The following is an 8595-nucleotide window of genomic DNA, read 5'->3' on the forward strand; positions in this document are numbered from 1 at the left end:
AAGACAAAAAACATCTTTCGGAGCAATGTAGTCTCTACATAATATTTTGAAACCTTTAACACTAGAAAGATGTTTCAACATAGTTTCAAAAACAAAGTAAAAATTGATAAAATTACCTAGAATTACCAAGAGGAATAGGAGAATTCAGCATCAGAGTGAAATATTTCAATAAAAAATGTGCAGTTATTGGGAGGTGAAACAGACAAATGTTTGGGTTGTGGTGAGGGTTAACTGATAAGGTGTATCATTTCACATAAAATTTTGGCTGAGCGCTTACTTAGTGTGAGGGCACTATTCTAGACTTTGGGTTAGAGGCATGACACACAGATGTGGTCCCTGATCTCAAGTCAGAGTCCAGGACCTGGGGTAGTGTGGAGAAGGTGGCCAGGACACCCCCTCTCCACGGTATGAAATTTGGAGGTATAGTTCACATACTTGGGACTTAGGTCTTCTTTGGGTCTCGTCTGTAGCACTTAGGAACTGCATGTATTGGGAGAGTAATTTAATCTCAATCTATATATAAAATGGGATGCAGTGCGCCCCTCCAAGTGTAGGTGGGTAACATGACATAAGGTATTTAAAACTCTTAGCACAATGCTTGGCATAAGTTCTCAGTAATTGATAGCATTTACTATTACTCATTATTTTTCAAAAAGCTCTGAATCAGCAGTTGCTGCTGCACCTGATGATAAAGTTTTAATAACACTCTGTTTGAAAGCAGTGGTACTTTGTGGATGAATATCAGATGGATGAATCTATTTTCCCACAAATCCTAGTTTTCCAGTTTTTTATTCTTTTTAGCTAACTTTATAGTTCTGCATATTTGAGGCCCACAGTAGGCAAACCTGAATGCTATGTTTACTTCTGGCAGTTCTTAGTGTGCTTAGAATTTTAGAGTCAGGGTAATACAATGTGTCTTTCTTAGCATCCTGGTCAGAATGTTCAATGTCTCCTGGCCATGCCTACACAGTCTAACATGATATTTGCATAAAACTCAGAATCTGAAACCATTAACTCTTTAAAAAAATTCTTTTGTCAGTGGCTGCCTGTTTATATGAGCTGCCATTTCATTTTAAGAGATTAGCACCAAATGTGGCAAGGATTCACAACAGAACAGGTCCCAGTGCATTTCTGCTGTCATTTTTAAAATACATCAATAACTATTTACCAAATTCTTCTTAGATGACAGACACTTTTCTGTGTCAGGCATAGCAGAGAGCACAATCATGAATAAGTCATGATTCCTTCTCTGGAGGATCTCACTGTTTAGTGGGAGAAATAAGACAGATTAAAAAAAGTTACTCTCCCTAAGATCAGGAAAAAGGCAAGGATGCCTACTCTCACCACTTCTACACAACACTGGTCTGGAGATAATAACCAGTGTAATAGGCAAAAATTTAAAAAGAGAAATAATAACAAATAATGGAGATGAATAATTAAAACTCTTTATTCTCAGACAACTAAAAACTTCTTTGTATTTTGTCACAGTCTTTGTTTTAAAGTCTAGTTCGTCTGATACAAATATTGCTACCTCAGCTTTCATTTCATTTCCATTTGCATGAAATACCTTTTCCCGTCTCCTTACTTTCAGTCTCTGTGTGTCTAGATCTGAAGTGAGTCTCTTATAGGCAGCATGTACATGGGTCTTGTTTTTGTATCCTTTTGGCCACTCAACGTCTTTGATTGGAACATTTAGTCCACCTATATTTAAAGTAATTGTTGATAGGTATGCAATATTGCCATTTTGTTAATTGTTTTGAGGTTGTTTTGTAGTTCTTTCTTGTTCCTTTTTTCTTCTTTTTCTCTCTTCCCTTGTGATTTAATGACTATCTTTAGTATTATGTTTGGATTCCTTTCTTTTGTGTGTGTGTGTGTGTGTATCTATTGTAGATTTTTGGCTTGTGGTTACTATAAGGTTTATATATAGCAGTCTCTCTTCCCATTTATATATATATATATATATATATATATATATATATATATATACATATACATATACATATATATATATGATTATTTTAAGCTGATGACTTCAAGTTCAAATGCATTTTAACAGCCTTGAATTTTTACCACCCCCCAACGTTTAATGTTTTTGAAATCATATTTTACATCTTTTTGTTTTGTGTATCCCTTAACTACTTATTGTAGATATAGATGATTGTACTACTTTTGTCTTTTATCCTTCCTACCAGCTTTATAAATGGTTGATCTACTACCTTTACTCTATGTTTGCCTTACCAATGAGACTTTCCTTTTGTAATTTTTGTATTTCTAGTGTGGCTTTTCTTTTCTGCTTAGAGAAGTCCCTTTAACATGTCTTGTAAAGCTGGTTTCTTGTTGCTGAACTCTTTTAGCTTTTGCTTGTCTATAAAACTCTCGGTCTCTTCTTCAAATCTGAATGATGGCCTTGCTGGGTAGAGTATTCTTGGTTGTAGGTTTTTTCCTTTCTTCACTTTAAATATATTGTGCCACTCTTTTCTGGCCTATAGAATTTCTGATGAAACTTAAGCCGATAGTCTTATGGGAGTTCCCTTGTATGTAATTAGTTACTTTTCCCTTTCTGCTTTTAGTATTCTCTCTTTATCTTTTGTCTCTGCCATTTTAACTACAGTGTGTCTTGGTATGATCCTATTTGGTTTGATCTTGCTTTGGACTCTCTTTGCCTCCTAGACCTGTTGCCTTTTTCTTTTCTCAGGTTACAGAAGTTTTCAGCTATTATGTCTTCAAATATGTTCACTGTCCCTTTCTCTCTCTTCTCTTTCTGGGACTCCTATGATGCAAATGTTAGTATGCTTGATATTGTACCAGAGGTACCGTAAACTGTCCTCATTTTTTTTTTTTTTTTTGCTGTTCAGCTTGAGTAATTTCCACTACTCTGACTTCCAATTTACTGATCTGCTCCTTTGTATCATCTAATCTACTCTTGACTGCTTTAGTGTATTTTTAGTTTTAGTTATGGTATTCTTCAGCTCTGTTTGGTTCCTCTTTATATTTTCTGATTCTGTTAGAAACTTCTAACTTCTTACTGTGCTCATGCATTCAACTCCCGAGTTCTTTGAGAATCTTTATAATCATTACCTTTATAATCATTATCTTTATAATCGTTACTTTATTGGTAGATTGCTTATTTCCACTTCACTTAGTTCTCCTTCTGGGGCTTTATCTTGTTCCTTCATTTGGAACATATTCCTCTGTTGCCTCATTTTCTCTAACTATCTGTTTTTATTTCTATATAGTAGGTGGGTCACTTATGTTTCCTGATCTTGGAGAAGCGGCCTTATGTAGGAGATGTCCTATGGTGACCTGCAACACACTCCCCTCTGGTCACCAAAGTTATATGCTCTAGGGCTGTGCTCTGTGTGGGTTGTGTGGGCCTTTTATTATAATGGGTTGACTGCTGTGGATACACTGGAAGGCATGGTTGGCCCCCAGCCCAGTTGGTTGCTAGGCCCTGCCTAATTCAGAGGCTGCCAGCTACTGGTGGCCAGGACCAGGTCCTGGCATATCTGGTTACAAGGCCTGAGGAGTCCCATCTTGGTGCTGGACCACTAGCAGGAGGATCCAGGTATTTAGGTAGCTGCTTGCAATACTGGGGTTACCAGGCTCATGCCCACCCACTGGGTGGCAGAGCCAAGTCCTGGGGCTAGGGCTGGCCCACTGGTGGTTGAGGCTTGATCCTGAGGTGGCTGGCTGAAAGGCCTAAAATGTTCTGGAGCTGGTGTCTGCCTGCTGATGGGTTGGTGGGGTCAGGGCCCAGGGGGTCCAGGAACTAGCACTGGCCCACTTGTGGGTAGAGCTGGGTCCTGGGGTTTCTGGCTGCAGGGTCCTAGAGGTCCTAGAGCTGGTGTTGGCCTGCTCTTGGGTGGGTCTGTGTCCCAATAGTGGATAGCTCAGCCCTGAGGGTCCCAGGGCTAGTGCTGGCCCAGTGGTGGGTGGAGCTGGGTTCTGGTCCCTCTGATGGGTGGGGCCATGTTCTGGGGTGGTTGGGGAGCTAATGGGGGCCCATGGTGGCCAGCCTCCTGGTAGGTAGGGCTGTGTCCCCATGCAGCCAGTAGCTCATCCTGGGGTGTCCCAGGACTGGTGCTGACTGGCTGGTGGATGGATCTGGGTCCCAAGGCTAATAAACTAGAGAGAGGATTCCAAAATGGTGCTTACCAGCACTAGTGTCCTCCTGTTAAGATGAACTCCCCAAAATGGCTGCCTCCAGTGTCTATGTACCCAGGGTGAGTCCCAGTTGCCTCCTGCCTCTGCTCTCTGGGAGGCTCTTCAAGATCAGCAAGTGAGTCTGACCCAGGCTCCTTTCAGATGACTACTTCTGCTCTGGGTCTCAGTGTGTGAGATTTTGTGTGCATCCTTTAAGAGTAGTGTCTCTGTTTCCTATAGTCCTCTGGTTTTCTGCAAAGCAAGCCCCTCTGGCCTTTAAAGCTAAACATTTTGGAAGGCTCATATTCCCGGGGCAGGAGCCCTGGGCTGGGGAGTCCAATGTGGGGCTCTGACTCCTCACTCCTTGGGGAGAATCTCTGAAACTGTGATTATCCTCCCATTTGTGGGTCACACACCAGGGGGTGTGGGTCTTGACTATACTGCATCTCCCCCCAACTCCTATCCATTTTGTTGTGGTTCCTTCTTTATATCTTAAGTTGTAGAAGATCTTTTGTGCTAGTCTTCAGGTCATTTATATTCATAGTTGTTCTGTAAATAGTTGTGATTTTGGTGTGACTTTGTTAGGAGATGAGCTCAGGGTCTTCCTACTCTGCCATCTTGGCCACTCTCTCCCATGTATTAACTTTTTAAGAACCCCAAAGTAGAGTATAATACAGAAGCTCTACCTGTTTCTCCCTACTACTAAATCCAAACACCTGGTGGCATTACCACCCAGTTTTCTTCCTCTTCTGTGTCTGGGAAGAAGTGTCCCTTCCCTTCCTCTGCAAAGCTAGGTTCCCTATTTGTGCTCTGGATCCCACCCCTTTTTTTTGCCTTATGAGGCTGTTTTTTCCTTTATTAGGGAGTCTGCCTCCATCTCTCTTTAACCCTTCATTCTCCATTGGATCCACCCAATAAATATTCAACATTTGTATACTATCCTTGTTATTCTCATCTCCTCCTAGTATTGCCCCAATTTTCTGCTTCCTTGCTTAACTACATTTCATTCAAGAGCTGTCTGTGTCATGTCCTCACCTCTTATTAATCCTTCAGTGTATTCAGTTTCAGCTTCTGCACCCTCCACTCTATAGAAACCCATTTTCCTAGGTCACTACATGGTGCCAAAGCCAACGGTGATTTCTCTGTCCTTGTTTTACTGGACCTTTTTGTGGCATTCTAAGCTGTTGGCCACTTCTTCTTTCTTGAAATACATGCTTCCTCTCTTGGCTTCCGTGACACCATACTACCCTGGTTTTCTCCTTACTCCCTGGTCTTCTCAGACTTCTTTGCCAGCACCCCTGTTCTTCCTCCCCTCATCTGAACTCTAATACTTTGAGCTCTGCAGGGAGCAGTCCATGGACCTCTTCTCTTCTCCCTTTAAATCCTCATGCCATCCATTCCCATGACTTTTGACATTACTTTATAGACTGTGACCCTTAAATGAGTATCTGTGGCCCCGACCTTTCTTCTGGGCCTCAGGCTCTTATATTTAATGACTTATGTGATATTTCTAATATCAAATGAAATGGCTCACAGGAATCTCAACATTAACATGTACCAAAGAAACTTTTCATTCCCCTATTCCTGGCCCTTCATCATTCTTCTTCATCTGGGTAAATTTCATTCAGGCAACACCAGCTCTGTCTCTCCTGCTACCTTTCCTCATTCACTGCTCATCTTCTCCCAACACACATTCTAATTCATCACAAAATGCTATTGATTCTATATCTAAATCAATCGTCTTGGAATCATTACGGATATGTCCATATCCATCTCCAGAGGGCTCCCTCAGGCCACCATCATCTTTTGTTTGATTCCTGCCTAACCTCCAACCTGGTTTTACTGTGTCAACTCTTGCCCCACTTCAATCCACTCCCCATGTAGCAGTAAAAATGATTTATAAATGGGTGTAGGATAATGTCTCACACTTACACATAAATTACACACCCCCCCCATGATGGAAAACTATCAATGACTCATTTCACTTAAAACACAATAAAACCCTTACCATGGTCTCAAGGCCCTGCATGATCTATCTTCTCACTAACCTCCCCTTGAACTGCTTTTCCACACTCACTACACTGATTTCCCTCCTCCCATCCATACTTCAAGTAACCATTCCCTTTTTCCATCTCAGGGAGTTTTTACAACCTGTGTGTTCTGCCTAGAATATTCTTTCCACTACTCTTTGCCTGGCTAACTCAGTCAACACTTGGTTCTCTCATCACTTCCTCTGTATGACCTTCTGTCTGCTTTTCTGTCCCTGACAGCCCAGTGTTTTCCATTGTAACAGCCCAATTTGTAAATATATATTTATTTGTGTGTTTATTGGTTTAATTTCAGTTTTTTTCTAAATATATTTAATCTTTGTGAGGGTAGAGACCAGGCCAGTTTTGTTTGCCACTGTACATCAGTGGGTTCAGTTCCTGGTCCATAGTAGATACTCAATAAGTAATTGTTGAATGAATTTATTGTTGAATATAATATACATAATGATAAGTTCTCCAACTCTAGGTCAGGATCAATTGTCTGTTTTTCTGTGTAACTGTCCCTACTCCCTTAATCTCTAGTACAGGCAGGATGTACCATTTCTTCCTACAAAGTTCTGTTTTAAGGCCCTCTGTATTTGCATTTACAATGCTACTAATGTCACATGAATGAGAAATAAATCACTGTTCCTGTAACTTATTGAGATTTGGGGGGCTGCTCATTGCCACCATTTAACCCGAACTACGCTGACTGATGGACTCACTTCCTTGAAGTTAGACGTAGCCAGTGTTACTAGTCCTGCCAAGACAATGTGGGCAGAAGTCACATGTATTACATGTATCACTTGGTCATATCTCCCCAGGCTTCAGAAGTCATACTTCTGGGTCCAAATGCAGTGGGGCAGTAAGGAATCAGGAACAAAATGCAGAGATTAGGTATTTATGACTTGGTAAAGAGAGAATGAGATTGCCTGGAAGAAGATCTTTTACATCTAATATAAGTGAGCCTTGACTCTCTCATCCAAATCCTTACTTCTGCCTTTGGGCCACCCAGCATTTTCTTGGATAGAAAGAGACCTAAGAGTCCTGAAGTCCTGGATGTCAGAGACATAGTCCCATCTCTGCTTGGCTCCCCACATGTGAAGTGAAGGGACGTTGTGTACTTACTGCAGCCGTGTGGCCTAAGGCAGGCTCTCAGGAGGGGTTCATTCTCCTCATGCCGCCTGGTGGTTGCTGGTGTGTCCCAGTGTGGGATTCAGGAACTCTCCCCTAGGAAGTGCCTAATTGATATCACCAGTATATTGACAGATGCATCTGGCTGGTAGGTTCTTGGGAGAGTGGCTAAAATACAGTATAAAATACTGCCAAGCTCCAACTTCTGCTTCAGGAAACATTTCCTGAATACCTGCTGTATTCCTGGAAATGAACAAACATTTCTCCTTGCAACCACCAGATAAGGAAAGTATTATCTCCATTAGAGAGACGGGGATGTTGGTTCAGAGACCATAGGGATCTTATCCACGGGTGCAGAGCTAGTGAGTGAAGAACAAAGGATTTGAACACAAACATTTGAATTTCTCTGTCTCTGTCTCTCTCTGTCTCTGCCTCTCCCTGTATGTTAGTGATGTTGTACATACAACTAAATGTACAACTAGGCTCTTAACATTCCCTTCTCTAAATCTCATCCCTGGAATCTTTTTCTTGAAAGCTCTTCCTACTGGCCTGGTGTTCAAGGACATTTTTCGGTCTCCTGGAAATTATTGCTTTGTGACAAAAATTAGTTCATAGAAGTTTGATGGAAGAGCCCAGAGGGGCAAGCGCTGGGAATCAAAACAGTAAAACCTTCTTTTCTGATTCCTGTTGGTTACTCCAGCACAAGCTGTGCTGGGCTGATGTAGGGAACCAGGGATTCATAGAGCTCCAAGCTGGAGCCACTGGCCCGAGACAGTCCTCTCTGGGTTACTTCATACACCTGAGCCGTCACTGTTGTCCAACTGAATACGGTAACATAATCCAGAAGAAAGACCAGCTGTGGGGTCCGTCACCCCAGAACACTTCTCAGAACTAACTGTGGGCTTCCCACGTTGGAGGGCGTGCCATAATGGAGGGGATCTGCTGGGACAGCCACAGGCACCCACAGCTCAGACAGTGCCTCCCATCCCTCCCACCTGCTGCTGCCATACCTGTCCTCAGGGTGCTCTACCAGCTCTTGAAGGTGACTAATTATTATGTGGTGGCTCTGCTGGGCATTTCCGGGCCTGGGGTCACTTGGGCCTTCAGAGAATTCCTGGTGGGAATTTGAATGGCATGTCTGTGTTATGTTAATCTTTGTACAGAACAGTGTCTTCCCACCCTCTTCCCTGACATTTCCCTTCCTTTCAGTGGATGCTGGTAGGAGAGGGCTGGATCTCCAGGCCCTTACGGAAGGAGGAGACAGGTACTAGGTGTATGAATGTGGATGCAA

The sequence above is a fragment of the Mesoplodon bidens genome, assembly GCF_964165515.1.
Source record: "Mesoplodon bidens genome assembly, chromosome: 14".
NCBI lineage: Eukaryota > Metazoa > Chordata > Mammalia > Artiodactyla > Ziphiidae > Mesoplodon > Mesoplodon bidens.